Below are 17719 nucleotides of genomic sequence, written 5' to 3' on the forward strand. Positions count from 1 at the left end.
AGAGATCATCAAATGAAGAAAATGATCGTGATGAAAACGTAGAGTACTAACGCTAGCGTTTGGAACATAGGGATAATCCACAGTTTCATTCTCAATAAATAAACCTTCGTCATCTAACCCAAAACGGAAAGCTAGTGTCTCAGGGTCAATATTAATATATTGGCCTAAAAGATATGATCTAATTGCTATAGTCCCGCATTGAGTTTGGTTTTGAATGCATACCGCATTGGAGTAGAAAATGCGGACTAACTGATGATAGACGATAGGTTTGAGGTGAAACATTTTATCAAACTTCCAAGTTTTAAGAATCGGAAGGTATTCGAAGTCAATATCTATCATGGCTTGAAGAGAAGGAATACGCTCTTCCCGGATTCTTTAGGATTGGAAAGAATTTATGTACCTAGAGTACAAGTCGTCTCTATGACGTTCAGGCATATTAAAACAGGATCCTATAAGAGATGTAGGTGGAGGAGGAATGGGATTAGGAGGTTGGTTTGAACGAGAATGACTCGATGAAGTTCTAGGGCGTTTGGGATTAGACATGGTTTAGGAATCGGAAAAGGAGTGAAACCTGCAATTTAAAACACATATATGCACAATAATCAATCCCAAAAACACAAATGAGTCCTCAATAATTCAAGGTTCTCTAAACTGAATCCTGATGGGAAAGGTTTTGAAACCTATTTGAAAATAATTTTTGAAAAATCATAATATGTATAGTTTTCATGAAAATAACATAATTAAATCAAAAACATCAAATTTAAAAATTAAATTCAGATTTTTCGATTTTTTTAATTTCGAAAATTCAAAAATTCTTTGAAAATTTGTGAGTTTTTGATGAAATTGGTTATAAAATCTAGTTTGAAATCATCAAAAAATCAATGCTCGATATGTCCTGAGATCAAAATATGATAAACTAGAAGTTTTTAGAAAAATACCTTGAAAATTTTGGATTGATGAGAATGAGATGTTGTGTTGCACGATTTAATGATAGTAGCATGATATAAAGATGAAAAGCTCGAAGATTCTGACAAATTTTCGTTGATTTTGAGTAAATGGAGATTTAGAGAGAGAGAGGCGGCAAGGGAGTGTTTTTTAGGGTTTTAAAACAAAGAAGAGAATCAGGGTTTTTAACTAAAACCCAATGGATGCATCGATGCATGGCCTCGTGCATCGATACACATTCAAGGCGTGCATCGGTGCACCTTCATGGTGTATCGATGCACATTCAAAGGGATGCATCGATGCACTGTTAAGTGTATCGATGCATGAAGCACAAAAATGAAAAAAATCCATTTTAAACACTCAAAAATACTAAATTAATTAGCTCTAGTGGTATTGACAACTCATATATTGAAAATTAATCATGTTCAATCAATCAAATTAATCCTTAAACAACATTTGGACATAAAATTAATTTTCACCAAAGAACATAAACTCCCCCTAACTAATAGCAATGAATGCAATAAAAAATTACTATTATAAGCATTTTTCATTTATTCTTAAAAATGTTAAAATTATTTTAAACACTAAGTGAAGATAGGCCAATTAAACCTAATTCTCTCCTAAGTGTCTAAAATCTTTCTTTGTCTAAAGGTTTTGTAAAGATATCCGCTAATTGATGCAAAGTATCAACAAATTCTAGAACTACATCTTCCTTAGCGACATGGTCTCTAATGAAGTGATGTCTTATTTTAATATGCTTAGTTCTAGAGTGTTGGATAGGATTTTTAGTGAGACAAACAACACTAGTATTGTCACACTTGATAGGAATGATACCTACTTCAATTCCATAATCAAAAAGTTGTAGTTTCATCCATAAAACTTGTGCACAACAACTACCGGCTGAAATATATTCCGCTTAGTGGTAGATAATGCAACACAATTTTGTTTCTTTGAAAACCAAGAAATCAACATATTTCCAAGGAATTAGCACTATCTAATTTGCATCCTCCATAATCCGCATCAGAGAAGGCATGCAAGCTAAAACTAGAGTCTCTAGGATACCAAAGTCCTAAATTAGGAGTGTCCTTAAAGTATCTAAAGATTCTCTTAACAGCTAGTAAATGTGATTCCTTAGGGCATGATTGAAATCTAGCACATAAGCAAACACTAAACATAATGTCCGGTCTACTTACAATTAGATAAAGCAAAGAACCAATCATTGACCTATATAATTTAAGATCCACATATTTACCCCCTTCATCTATGTCAAGCTTTGTTGATGAGCTCATTGGAGTGTCACGCGGTTTCCCATTTTCCAGTCCAAACTTCTTGAGTATGTCTTTGACGTAGTTAGCTTGATTGATGAAGATGTCATCTTTTCTTTGCTTGATTTGGAGTCCCAAGAAAAATGAGAGCTCCCCCATCATGCTCATCTCGAATTCACTTTGCATTAGCATAGAAAATTCTTGGCAAAGAACATTATTAGTAGAACCAATATTATATCATCAACAGAAATTTGAACTATTAATAAATCTTTACCTTTATGCTTTAAAAACAATGTAGTGTCAACATTCCCTTTTGAAAAATCTTTTTCAATTAAAATGTTTGACAATCTTTCATACCAAGCTCTAGGAGCTTGTTTTAAACCGTAAAGCGCTTTTGTCAATTTAAGAACATGATCTGGAAATTTTGAATCTTCAAAACCTGGAGGTTGTTCCACATACACTTCTTCTTTTATAAAACCATTTAAAAATGCACTTTTAACATCCACTTGATATAATTTAAATTCATGAAAGCATGCAAATGCTAATAACATTCTAATTGCTTCCATCCTAGCTACGGGAGCGTATGTTTCATCATAGTCTATGCCCTCTTCTTGAGTATACCCTTGAGCAACAAGTCTAGCCTTGTTTCTCACTATATTACCACTTTCATCAAGCTTATTCCTAAATACCCATATAGTACCTACAATACATTTATTACTAGGTCTTTCAACTAATGTCCATACTTTACTTCTCTCAAATTGATTTAACTCTTCTTGCATAGCCATAATCCAATGTTAATCATTTAATGCTTCTTTAATATTCTTAGGCTCTATGCATGAGATAAATGCAACATAATTACAAATATTTCTAAGAGAAGATCGAGTTACTACCCCTTTGGATGGATCACCTATAATCTCACCATCCTTTACATAGTTGTATTCCCTTGGGAAAGATACTTCTCTTTCTTCAATGGTTGGATTCTCGAGAGGATCTTGAGTTTCCTCATCTTTCGTTTCTTCCTTTGATGATGGTTCTCCAACGTCATGTCCAACATCATTTATATTTATAATGCCTACATCATCATTCACACAAGAATCCTTCCTTGGAAGGGGATTATCATCGAAAACAACATGTATAGACTCTTCTACAACTAAAGTTCTTTTATTAAATACTCGATAAGCTTTATAATTTAAGGAATAACCAGAAAAATTCCTTCATCACTATTAGCATCAAATTTGCCAAGGTTTTCTTTATCGTTGTTTAAAACAAAACATTTACATCCAAAAGGATGAACAATAGCTAATGTTAGACTTTTTTATTTTTGAAAATTTCATATGGAGTTTTTTTAAAATCGACCTAATCATTACTCGATTTACAATATAACAAGCGGTATTTTTGGCTTCCGTCCAAAAATATTTTGGCAAATTGTTTTCACAAAGCATGATTCTAGCCATTTCTTCTAAAGTTCGATTTTTCCTCTCAACAACTCCATTTTGTTGAGGGGTTCTAGGTGATGAAAAATTATGGCTAATACCATTAGAATTACAAAACTCAGTAAATCCAAGATTTTCAAATTCAGTTCCATGATCACTCCTAACACTAGTTATAGAGTAACCTTTTTCGTTTTGGATTACTTTTGAAAACGTGATGAATTTTTCTAATGCTTCATCTTTAGTACTTAAGAATATAACCCAAGTATATCTAGAATAGTCATATACCAAGACAAATGCATATTGTTTTCCACCCAAGCTAGTAGTTCTAGATGGCCCAAAAAGATCTAAGTGGATCAATTGTAATACTCTACTAGTTGATACATCATTAATGGATTTAAAAGAAACTCACTTATGTTTTCCTTTAGCACAAGCATCACAGATTTTTATCATTATCAAATTTTAGTTTAGGTAACCCTCGAACTAAATCACCCTAAATTAGCCGTTGCAAAACGTTCATACTAGCATGTCCTAGTCTCTTATGCCATAACCAACTATCATTCTCATCCTTAGCAATTAGGCATAAATTAGTCATATCAATATAATCTAAATGCACCATGTAAATGTTTCCTATTCTACTACCAATAACCATAATCCAATTAGATGCAATGTCAATAACTTTACAACCATTAGTTTCAAACATGACATTGAATCCCTTATCACATAATTGACTAATACTCAAGAGATTATGCTTTAATACATTCACATATAAAACATTCTTAATTTGTATGGAAAAAGGTATTCCTATTGTATATATACCTTCAATTTGACCTTTTGAATTATCACCAAAAGTCACTTCTCCTCCATTTTTGGCGTTAAGCTCTATGAACCGACTTTTTTCCCCGGTCATATGTCTTGAGCATCCACTATCAAGGTACCATGAGTTTGAATTTGTTTCTCGTGCCTTGTAGTAATGCTCATTTTCCTACAAACATAGATTAATTTCTAATTTTTGGTACCCAAATTCTTTTGGGTCCATATTCATTAGTTTCCAAAATCCTAGTCCCCTTAGGTATCCATTTGTGTAGGATATCCTTATCTTTAGTAGTAATGAGTCCTTTAGGAACCCATATACTTCTAACGATTTTTTCATTAGAGGTTCTTCGGGGACCTCTATGATTGTAGTTTTTAAAACTTTTTCTAACAAAGTTGGATTTTGAATTTTCTCCATTTCAAAACGTTTTGTTCCAACTTTATCAAAAGAAGCTTTAAGATCATCAATTTTCTTTTGATGATCATCATTGACCTTTGAAAGTAAATTTTGCAAATCCGATTTTTTCTTTTCAAACTCTTCTAGTTTGATTTGCAAATCTTTGATTTTATTTTCAAAATCATTGTTGGTCTTGGATATAAGCTTATTTTCATTTTTCAATTTTGAGACATCATTTTATATTTTAAAAACAATTTCTCATCATCCGAAGCCAACCCATTATATTCTTCTCATAACTCATCATAAGATAAATCATCTAATTCAAATGAGTTAGAGGTTACCTTAGAATCTTCCCCGAATGCCATCAAGCACAAGTTTGCTACATCTTGTTCCTCTTCATCGGAACCTTCTTCATCGCTCTATGTAGCCACATGAGCCTTGTGCTTATTCTTTGATTGACTCTTTCTCTTCAATTGTGGGCAATCATATTTGATATGCCCTGGCTTTTTGCATTCATAGCAAATGATAGGGTCCTTCTCTTTTGGTTCATTTTTGAGGCCTTCATTTCGTTTGAATTTTCTTCCTCGGTAAGGTCTCATCATTTTTCTGAACTGTTTGGCAAACAATGCCATTTCCTCATCATCGTCATCTTCATCCGAATCACTCTCATCTTTTGTGGATTTGAGAGCAACTCCAATATTTTTCTTCTCCTCCTTCTCCTTTGGTGTCTCGTCAATCTTATCGAGGTCCACCTCATCTTCAAGCATCATTTCATGAGTGAGGAGGGAGCCGATTAGCTTTTCAAGAGTTAAGGACTTTAGGTTCTTAGCCTCGATGATTGCTATCTTCTTGGATTGCCACGATTTTGGAAGTGAGTAAACTAACTTCCTCACAAGCTTTTCGTTTGGAATTATCTCTCCATATGATTTGAGACCATTGACAATCATTGAGAATATATCCGTCATAGCTTTGATATCTTCATTTGGTTTCATCCTGAAATTTTCATAGCTATGTGTTAGAAGACTAATTTTAGATTCTTTTACCTCGTCGATGCCTTCATGAGTGACTTGTAGTTTATCCCATATTTCTTTGGCGGTTGTATAAGATGAAATTCTTCCATATTCATCTGGTCCAAGAGCACAAAATATGATATGGATGACTTTGGAGTTGAGCTGGAACATTCTTGTCTCTCATTCACTCCACAATCTTGGATGAGTAAGAGGCTTGATATATCCGTATTCTACAACATTCCATGCTCTCATGTCACTTGCTTGAATGGAAATACATCATCTTATTCTTCCAACAGGCATAGTTAGCTCCATTGAAAAAGAGAGGCTTGTTGACGGGCATTGAATCGAGACCGGAGTCGACATTTGAAGTAGAGACCATTGATGACTTGATAATCGATGTAACTCTTCCTGAATCGACTCAAGAGGCGATTAAACCTTCAAATGAGTGAGGCTCTGATACCAATTGTTGAGTTAATCGATCGATGGAATTGGCCAAGAGGGGGTGAATTGGCAATAAAAATTTTGGTGGAAGCTTTTGCAGAAAATTGAAAAGATTTGCACAACGATTTAGAGTGGTTCGACTTTCTCAACCAAAGTCTACGTCCACTACCTTAGCTATCCACACTAAGGATTTTCTAACAAATTCACTAATTTGTTCTTTCTTTTGAGGCCAAAGAGATAAACTTACAATTCCCTCAAGAATATACCCCAATTATTGAGAACACTCTTTCTCAAAGAGAAGATTGCAAATTTGCAAACTTACAAGGAAATCCTCACAAGGTAGATTATTTGCACAATTCTAGAACAAAGAAAAGAACACTAAAAAATGAATACAATTGAGTACAAGTAGTGTTCTTGAAAGCAAAATGAATATTGAATGAAAAATAGGCTTGAAATGCTCAAACTTGAGGTTTGATGCTTTCTCTTTGGTTCTCTCTTGATTCTTGTTTCTTGTGTTTTCTTGTTGTTGATCAATGGCTTCTAAGCTTGTTTAAATACTCCTTCAAATGATTCTGAATGTTGGGGATGATTACTGAAGTCAATAGAGCCGTTTAAGTGTGAAAACAATTAATTAAATCAGTTGGGAGCGTCAGTGCATCGATGCATACCCAAGGTGCATCGGTGCATCAAGTGTAAAATTCAAATATTTTGACCGTTGGACCGTTAGTGTATCGGTGCACTAAGAGTGCATCGATGTATGAAATGCATTCGATGTTTCAAAATAGCCAGAGTACATCGATGCATGGTTGGTGCATCGATGCATCAAATGCATTAGATGTTTTCATAAAACTCTGAGTGCATCGATGCATAGTAGGTGCATCGATACATGAAATGCATTCGATGCTTAATTTATTCTATGGTGCATCGATGCATGGATTGGTGCATCGGTGCATCACTTTGAAAAATTGATTTTATGCTTGATTTTGGTTCAAAATACTTTTTGAAAATTGTTTCAAAAATATATTAAGTATAAAACACAATTTTACACATTTAGTAATGTTTGAATTTGATCTTGAAAAGACTTGGAGTAATTGATTTGATATTCGAATAATTGAGTCGAATATACTTATAAAATCATTTGTAAAATCTTAAAATTCATTTAACTTAATTTGTTATATCGAAACATCAAAATGTTTTCAACAAGCTCTTTACTGTAAATGTTAAAAAAATAATAATATTTCTGGTAGGACATTTCCTTAGTCGTATATTAAGGCTGCCGTACAACAAAACTACTCACAATTGTTAGATACTAAGAACTCTAAAAAAATAACATTTCTCTTCATCATTAAGATTAGTTGAAAATTTTAAAGAGTATACATATTTGGTATGTTAATCGAACTATTCATTTTTATTTTTTCATATTTCTTAGGTCATGGATTCTAGACCTATTAGATTAAATTTAGAATTTATTAAAAAAATATAGATTCCTTTAATCACTGAAGTAAGTTGGTTCGTGCATTAGTTGTCATATTATTAGTTTTTAAAAGGGTAAACTATCCCATTGACCATTCAATTATTTAGCCATTTTATTTTTATCACTGATCTTTTGATTTTGTCAAACAAACCACTAAACTATTTAATTATTCTCAATCAAGCCACTAGCCGTTAGTATTTAACATTGTAACTGATGTGACGGATAAATAAATTGGTATATTTATATATTTGGTCCTTATTACATACACATTTAACCAATTTGATCTTAATTGTAATTTAATTCAATAAATTTCATCCAATCATAAGGTGCCATGTGTCATCTAATAATGAATGGAAGTTTAAAAAACTATTTTCGCCCTCAAGGGTGTTTGAACCAATATCCTATAGCATGGGTTGAGAATAGCTCTGCCACTGGGGAAGACAACATATTATTATTTTTTATTTCACAACATAAACTATATATTCTATTATGCTCAATTGCAGAAATTTAAGGAAACAAAATTGGTTAAATTGACACTAATGCGTAAAATATTTCAAATTTCACAAAACTCATACGATTTTATGAATTATTTTGAAAAAGAACAATGATACAAGTTTTATTTTTTTTAAAAATTGTTACGTATATAACTTTTTAATAAAAAAAATCTTTTTTAGATGATGAAAAATGGTTAAATTGGCATGAACCAATTTACTTTAGTGGTTAAAAGAATTGTTGTTCTTCTTAAAGGTCATGGGTTCAAGCTTCAGCGATTGCGACATTGTGATTGAACGTTCATTGTTAATTGGTTGAGAGTATTTTCTTTTTAAATTATACTATTATTTTTTCAAAATATTTAATAAAATTGTATGAATTTTGAAATATTTTATACGTTAATGTCAATTTAACCAATTTTGTTTCTTTATTTTTCTGTAATTGAGCATAATAGAATATATATTATGTGCGCCCATCCAATCTTTAGGTTGCTAGATCGAATTCCCACTAGATGCAATAATGGTTTAAGTTGCTGGATCGAATCACACTAGATGCAAGAATGGTTGTAGTTATTTTAAGTTTTCATCGTGTCAATTTATGATTGGACTAAAAATTTATCGAATTAAATTATAATTAGGATCAAATTGGTTAAATATGTAAGTAATAAGAAGTAAATATGTAAATATACCAATTTATTTAACTGCCATATCAATTGCCTTCTTAAATATTAAGAGCTAGTGGTTTGATTGAGAATAATTAAATCTATTAGTAGTCTGATTGATAAAAGTAAAAGATCAATGATAAAAGTAAAAGAGAAAAATAGTTGAGTGATCATGGTATAGTTTACCCTTTTTAAGATTTGATGATATTTCATAATTTTTTATAATTTGATAATAAGAATGGCTTACAGTTGAGGGGCTATTTTGACATTTTACCCTATATTTAAATTTAAAATTTTAAGACGCGAATTCAGAATCACGAATTCCTCGAAAACAATGAGAATATGTAAAAATATGATCAATCACGTGTCCGTTTTCGTATAAACCCCTCAAAACCTACGTCCCCCCACTGTTTTGTTCATTAGACGAAAACCCAGTTTCCCGTTTTCCTTTCAACACCAAATTTCCCCCGCCGCGCCGACTGCCCCGAACCCAAAACACAAACATTAAAACTCTTTTGCTTTTTTGTTCTTTTAGCTTTCTCAGTTGTTTTTGGTACTGTGAAAATGGCGGAGGAAGGGTCGCAGGAGTTGATTTATCTTCACGGTGACTTAGATTTAACCATTGTTGAAGCCAGGAGGTTGCCCAACATGGATTTTATGGCCAATCATTTCCGGAGATGCGTAACATGTGAGCCTTGCAAATATCCTTCGGATGCGGCTGCTAAAGAACGGGACACCAAGCTCCACGGGCACCGTAAATTCATCACCAGTGATCCATACGTCACCGTTTGCCTCCCACAAGCCACTGTCGCTCGCACACGCGTCTTGAAGAACTCCCAGAACCCGAAGTGGAACGAGCGTTTCATCATCCCTTTGGCTCATCCAGTGAATGAGCTCGAAATTAACGTCAAAGACAACGACCTCTTCGGCTCTGAAGCAATCGGCACTGCCAAGATCCCCGCTTCGAGAATCGCCACGGGGGAGCATATAACCGGCTGGTTCCCGCTCATTGGCCCCAAGGGAAAGCCTCCTAAAAAGGACTCATCGATCTACCTCGATATGACATTCACGCCATGCGAGAAAAACCCGTTGTATAAGCAGGGCGTCGCCAGCGACCCAGAGCTAGCCGGCGTTAGGCAAACGTATTTCCCCTTAAGGAAAGGGAACCAGGTGACCCTTTACCAGGATGCTCACGTGCGGGGACGGTATGTTGCCTAAAATAGAATTAGACGACGGTAAAGTTTATAGTCAAGGGATGTGTTGGGAGGATATTTGTTATGCAATATCTGAGGCTCATCATATGATTTACATTGTTGGTTGGTCCGTTTTTCATAAGATTAATCTTGTTAGAGAGCCGACTCGGCCATTGCCGCGAGGCGGGAACTTAACTCTCGGTGAATTGCTTAAATATAAATCTGAAGAAGGGGTTAGAGTTCTGTTGTTGGTTTGGGATGATAAAACTTCGCGTGATAAATTTGCTATCCGTACGGTAAAATAAGTTCCCTTGAAACTCTCCAATGATTATTCGAAATTATGAGATCGTAATGTGAGCGTTAATGTTGCAGGCTGGAGTGATGCAGACGCACGATGAGGAAACATTGAAGTTTTTTAAGCATTCCTCTGTTACTTGTGTGCTGGCTCCACGCTATGCTAGCAGTAAGCTTGGGTATTTCAAACAACAGGCAAGTCTTTCTTTATTTTGATCTATTATTGTTGGCATGGGCGAACGTTGGGTTTTATGCTGGGGCGAACTATAAAATTTTAGAGTGGGCGAAACCTTATTATCAGTAGAAAATAAGAAGAATTTGAAGTTTTCTGGCAAATAACTTTTTTATCTTTACACTCAAGTAATTAATTGATGTATTTCTAACGATGTCTTGAGTTAGAATATCCTTAATGCTTTGCACTAGGATATTGAATTATTTATTTTGCTTATTCGATGTATGTGAAAGTTAGATCCTTTGCCTTGAAGAACTCATTTCCTGCATATTCAGATTTCCTGGATCTTTGACAAAAGCAATGTATAGGGTTCTTTGAAGGTTGATGACTTCTGATGGGATCTCAACCAGTGCATAGTTTTGCTGATTTAACTGGGTGCATATATTCTACTTATCATGTCTGGTTTTGCTTAGTAGATTAGTTTAGCCAACTATTTTATGGATTTAACAAATTTTATTTCATATTGATATGTGTTTCAACTAAACGCTTTGCTGAGGTTGCTTCTGCAATTATTGTGCAGGTTGTTGGAACCATGTTTACACATCATCAAAAATGTGTCCTTGTTGACACACAGGGAGTAGGCAATAATCGAAAAATAACTGCATTTGTTGGAGGTATCGATCTTTGTGATGGTCGCTATGATACGCCTGAACATCGGCTACTTCGTGAACTTGACACTGTTTTCAAGGATGATTTTCATAATCCTACTTTTCCTGTAAGTGATGCCTTTCCTTTTCCAAATACTTTCCGCTGTTAAGATTTTTTTTTTAATTTTAATGGCACTAATCTCCAGTAAAGCATCTTATGTAGATCCGAAACTGGTTTATGAGGGGTAAGGAAAAAATTCACCATGGTCAAAAATGTTTACTACCAGGGAATGAGTGCTTATTATGCTAACTGAAGCGTCATAAATGAAGACTGTAATTTCTTAGTATTGCTTCTGAGTGTGACTAAAATTTCCAACTACCTAGAGCCTGTGTCACTGTGGTGCGTGGCATGGAAGAATAGTGATATTGTGCCTGTCACTTACATGGAGCATGGTCTTAGACGGAAAAAGTCGAGGAAGAGATTCATATAACTCACTCCTTGGGACCAGGGCTTGTGTGCTTGTGTTGCAATTTGAAACAAGCTGCTTTCATACGAGACTGGCATTTTGTTCAGTTAATTTTCAACTGTATCATCAAACATTCTGGTTTAGGTACAGGTACTTTAAATTCTAATCTTGGCACTTCTTTATGTTCTCCACTTCTCTCTACCTGTCTTTTTAGGCTGGAACCAAGGCTCCAAGGCAACCATGGCATGATTTACACACCAGAATCGAAGGCCCTGCTGCGTATGATGTTCTTATCAACTTTGAGCAACGGTGGAGGAAATCAACCAAGTGGAAAGAGTTCAGTCTACTTTTTAAAGGAAAATCTCACTGGAATGATGATTCATTGATTAGGATAGAACGAATCTCATGGATACAAAGTCCTCTGTTAGGTGTGGCAGATGACGGTACTACAATAGTTCCAGAAGATGATCCCAAAGTACATGTTCTTAGCAAAGATGATCGTGAAAACTGGGATGTTCAGGTTGTGTAAATTTTTACCTCTGATAACTACGTGTTTATTTTGTTCTTTTTCATTTCTCGAAAAAGAAATAGCAATGTTGGTTTTATTTTTATTCCACAGATTTTCCGCTCCATTGACTCAGGATCACTGAAAGGATTCCCCAAATACATAGAAAGAGCTCAGAATCAGGTTTCTCCTTGCAATTGCTTTTCTTCTGATTTTAAGATGGAGGAAACCTTGTATGTATTAGCTTTTCTTCCAGATTCTAGATTTTCACCTGTTCCAGATTTCTGCTTGTAACTACATTTTTATCTGTATAATTTGATAGCATGGTTCTTATTGTTGGATGTCTTTTCTGCAGAATCTTACCTGTGCAAAAAATCTGGTGATAGATAAAAGCATTCAAACTGCTTATATACAGGCTATCAGATCTGCCCAGCATTACATATATATTGAAAATCAGTATTTCCTTGGATCTTCATATGCATGGCCATCATATAAAAATGCAGGTCAGTGGTGTTCTCCTTGGTAATTGGTGTTATATGTTTCCATATTTTGGAATTCTTTGTTTCCAGAAGAATCCCCCCCCCCCCCCAATCAAGTATTTAGTGTATGGATTTGTCTCATCTCTCTACTTATCTTTTGGCAGCAATAAAGAAGCTAAAATGTTACCATCATTTTATTTCTTTTATGCTATAAGCAGGGGCTGATAATCTGATCCCCATGGAACTGGCGCTAAAGGTTGCTTCTAAAATCAGAGCAAGGGAGAGATTTGCGGTATATATCATCATTCCTTTATGGCCCGAGGGTGATCCTAAAACTGCTACTGTACAGGAAATTTTATATTGGCAGGTATATATATACCTTGAATTTCTTGAAGAAAAAAAAAATTGTTTCATTGCTAGTCCATAGGTGATATCTGGTGCAAGGCCCTCCAATTAGGGTTGTAAATGAGACGAGACAGATCGCAAGCTACTCGAGATCGACTCGGTCAAAGCTCGATAAATACTCGATTTTAATGGACTCGACTCGAGTTCTTAACGAACTGAAACGAACTACTTGATACTCGACTCGAAAAGCTCATGAGCAGCTTGAAAATATAATATATTGAGATTTTATTTAAAAAAATAAATTATTAATAATATTAATATTTTTGTGTTGATTTTTTTAAAAAAATCTAGTATAAGTTTTTCATGTATTTAAAGTTCAGGTTTGAGTTTGAGGCTTTAATCGAGTTAAGTTTAAGATTTTTTTTCCTTTTCGAGCTTTTACGAGCTTCAGTTTATGATTTTGAATTCGAGTCGAGCTTGAAGGGCTCTCAAGTTTTCGAGTCAAGTCGAGCTCCATTTCAAAGTTTTTGAGTCAAGCTCCCTACTTCCAATTGTAGAAGCATGCCTATGCTAGTGTGCTTTGGGAAAATATGCTATGGCTTCTACTAGTTGAGCATAGTTGGAATTAATTTATATTTGAGTTCATTTTTGGTTTAGGGTTTAGTGTTTTGACACCACCTTTACTGTTACCGGGATATGAAGGTGGAATTCTCTGTTCTGATTAGAGAAATGCCTAAGGTATTTTACTTAGATTCACCCATCTTGTGTCTCCAGAGTCAAACAATGCAAATGATGTATGAAGTTGTTGCACAAGAACTTAAGTTCATGCAAATTAAGGATGCACATCCTCGAGATTACCTCAATTTCTATTGTCTTGGTAATCGGGAAGAGGTCTCCCAGGAAATGCTCAATGGCAGTAATTCGGTAATTGTTCGAACCCTTCTGTTATTTTCCTTTTAGATTCTTGTTGTAGATTAATGTCTATTGAAATCAGATCAGGACTGACCCTACATAACTCTAGATTTCTGCATTTGGATTTTGTGGTTGTTTTATCATGTTTTTGTGCTGATAAGCTCTAGAGTTCCTTGAATATAGACAGAATAATAGTTGTATAGATAATTCACAATGAAGCAGGGAGTTGCTTATATTTTATGTTTTGCTTAGGTCTCTGACTCTGCAAAATTTGGTCGGTTCATGATTTATGTGCATGCAAAGGGAATGATAGTAGATGATGAGTATGTAATAGTGGGATCAGCTAATATTAACCAAAGATCTATGGCTGGTACAAAAGACACAGAGATAGCTATGGGAGCCTATCAACCACATTATACATGGGCTAAGAAAAAATATCCTCGCGGTCAGGTTTGTATATTTTTCTTCTTATTGTTTCTTCTTATCAAATTGTTGACTTTTAGATCAATACTTCGGCTGCTGTTCAGATATGGTAACTGGTAAGACGAAGGCATTGGATGAGCTTAAACAATGTTCATCAGACATTTGTCTTTGTTTATTTCCTTCACTGTCGTTTCGGCTGGAAATTGAACTAATTATGTGTTGTACATGATTTCCCAAAATTAACCTAACTGTGACATAGTCGAAACCGAACTTTTTGCCACAAGAGAAACATGCTTCACATTTCTGTTCCGTTGTTCATAGTGTTAGATTAGAAGATGCTTTTATTTCTCCTTCACATTTAAAATAACACATGAAACAAAAATATTGCCCCGAGACTGCTTTGCCAGGATGCTATCGATGAGAATCCGAATCTTCTAGTGTACTTTCTTCGTGATGCCTCTCTGGAATTTGGCAGGTACATGGATATAGAATGTCGTTATGGGCAGAGCATCTTGGTGAGATAAATAAGCTGTTCAAGGAGCCAGAAAGTCTAGATTGCGTGAAGACGGTGAACGGGATTGCAGAAGAGAACTGGACAAAATTCACAAATGTCGAGTATTCACCATTGCAGGGTCACCTTCTGATGTATCCTGTGCAAGTAGATGTCGATGGAAAAGTAAACCCGCTCCCGGGATATGAAAATTTCCCAGATGTTGGTGGTAATGTACTCGGAGTTCACTCAATTCAGCTTCCCGATGTTCTTACAACATAATTGAGAATCTTCTTTCCCCCCAACGTTGTGATCATAAAACGTACACGATTGGCAGAGATGAACAGTGACATGATATTGGACGATCGGACCTTGTAAAATCTTACCGCCATAACTGTTTTTCTTGATTGAGAAGTAATAATAGTTGTTCCAAAGCTTCGAAATTAGAAATAAATTACCAGTAGTTTGATACAAGCACAATGATTATGGGATATATTGTACAAAACACAAAAATCATGATGATGATTTCTCATATTCTGAAGCACGCAAGAATTAATCTGACATTTATCAAACAGGAGTCGAAACCAGACGGCTGCAGATAAGCGGTATACGGAAACAACGAGTTTTCGGCATCCTTTCGCCATCTCCCCACAGTGCATAAGCTTCCTCTCCATGTACAGCATCATCTCCTACCTCGAGAGCCTCTTCGTCCATTCTTAAATTAACAATGCGGCTTATGACAAGGCAAATGATGCTGGTAACAACAGCATTCCAGGCCGTGATGAAAACGGCTCCTAGAAGTTGATAACCCATTTGTTGTCTGAGACCACGGTGGAACTGTCCCTTACAGTGTGATAAGTCTGGGCCGTATATGTTGCTACAATACATCAGCCTTAGAAGACCGGATTTTGCAAAGAGACCGGAAAGGAGACCGCCTAAAAAACCGGCCACCGCATGTGTGTGGAACACCCCTAAAGTGTCGTCTACGCTTTGGAAGAATGCTATTTTCCGGTGCAAGACCATCATCGTGTACCATGGAATCGACCCGGACATCACTCCCATTAGGGCTGCTGCCCATGGATCCACAAGACCTGCACCCGGAGTGATGCACACAAGGCCTGTGATCATCCCCTGAACGGCACCGATAACCGAGCTTTTCCTGTACACAGCCATGTCTAAAGCAAGCCAGACCAATAGGCTGGTAGCAGTGCAGATATGGGTGTTTATTACGGCTAAAGAAGTGATGAGGCCTGCTGAAAGTGGAGATCCTCCGTTGAAGCCAGTCCATCCGAGCCATAGAAATCCTGCTCCTCCTAAAATCTGAATTATATTGTTGGGTGGAAAGTGTTGTCTGTCATGCGAATGCCTAGGTCCAACCTGCAGTCATCAGGCTCAATCAACCACATTACAAGAGAGAGGTTAAAAAAATATAACAGACTAAATCCATAAAAACATACTATTACAGGGACCTTCTAGAGAATTTGACCAAAACAATTCAAGAGAGACTTACCCAATACGCAGCAGTAAAACCAGCCACCCCAGATGAAAGATGGATGACATAACCACCAGCATAATCAATAATTTTGTATTGAAAAAGCCCATTGCCCCATATAGTGAATGCCCCCACGGTATACGAAAACGTCAACCACAAAGGAACGAACAACATCCACGCATAGAAGTTCATCCTCCCCAGCAACGATCCGGCTAGCAAAATCACAGTGATCGCAGCAAAAGCGAATTCGTAGAACACATAATCAGCCTTTGGAAGCTTATGGCCATCATCCATTTGACCAAGAAGGAACGCATTAGACAATGAATTAACAGGCTTCCCCACCAGATAGCCATCGTAGTTCCCCCGAAAGACATCTGGTGTGCCCACGAAACCCAACAAAGCAGAGCGGCGGCAAAGGCGTAAAGAGCCATGAAAGCCGAGTTAACAGCCCATTTCTTCTTCACCATGCTCCCGTACAGTATCACGAGCCCCGGAACGCTTTGCAGGCTGACGAAATACGTCGCCGTTAGTTGCCATGCATTGTCTCCTTTGCTGAGCCATCCTGGTGATCCTTCATTGGGATTTAGCCCTACCGGGAGAGGAGACGACGAAGACGGATAGACCCGATAGTTCATGAAGAAAGATGGGATTTTGTTATGTTTGGAAAATTTGGACTTGCTTGGAGGTGCTTTGAGTATAAAGAGCAGCAATATTTGGAGGTTTTTTTTTTATATTGTGGAACATTGGGATAATCCCCCGCCATTAATATACATTATGTTATACACTAACATTCTTCATTGTCTTTATTAGCTGGCGATGAATATTCATTAGGCAAATAATTAATTTGGGTTTAGAGGTGAAAACACGTTTATTTTCGCCGCTTAACGAAGATAAATATACTCGCATGCTGATAGTGATGAAGGGTCGTTCACGTAAACCAGAAGAAGACATCGTTTGATCTTTGAAATAAGTGCAACTAGCGATTTCAAAGCATCCGCCACAGCGGACAAAACAATTTCTTTCTCTTGTGCATATATATATATATATATATATATATATATATATATATATATATATATATATATATATATATATATATATGTATATAGACAAAACTTTCGAGATAATGTTCTGGAAAAAAATAATTGACGAGATAAAGCACTCACAAGATTAATTGCTCAAATAAGGTGAAATTCACAGTGTTGGCCGTAGGTCGCCATGTCTTCCGGGCGACCTACTAGGTCGCCATGTCTTCCCGGCGAGCTACAAGAGATTGCATGTGCCATGCACGTCCCAACACGCTGGGCATCCGAGGCCATCCGACCGAGGCCATCCGACCGAAGCCATCCGACAGCATCCGAGGCCATCCGAG

The 17719-nt window shown here is 36.1% G+C and overlaps 2 pseudogenes; one reads left to right on the forward strand and one right to left on the reverse strand.

The window, feature by feature from the left end:
• Positions 1 to 9383: 9383 nt before the first annotated feature.
• On the forward strand, positions 9384 to 15286 carry LOC120153081 (annotated as a pseudogene).
• A 62-nt stretch (positions 15287 to 15348) lies between these two features.
• Positions 15349 to 17002, reverse strand: LOC120153082 (annotated as a pseudogene).
• Between the last annotated feature and the right edge of the window lie 717 nt (positions 17003 to 17719).

This window comes from Hibiscus syriacus, unplaced genomic scaffold (assembly GCF_006381635.1).
Source record: "Hibiscus syriacus cultivar Baekdansim isolate YM2019G1 unplaced genomic scaffold, ASM638163v2 tig00111098_pilon, whole genome shotgun sequence".
Lineage (NCBI taxonomy): Eukaryota > Viridiplantae > Streptophyta > Magnoliopsida > Malvales > Malvaceae > Hibiscus > Hibiscus syriacus.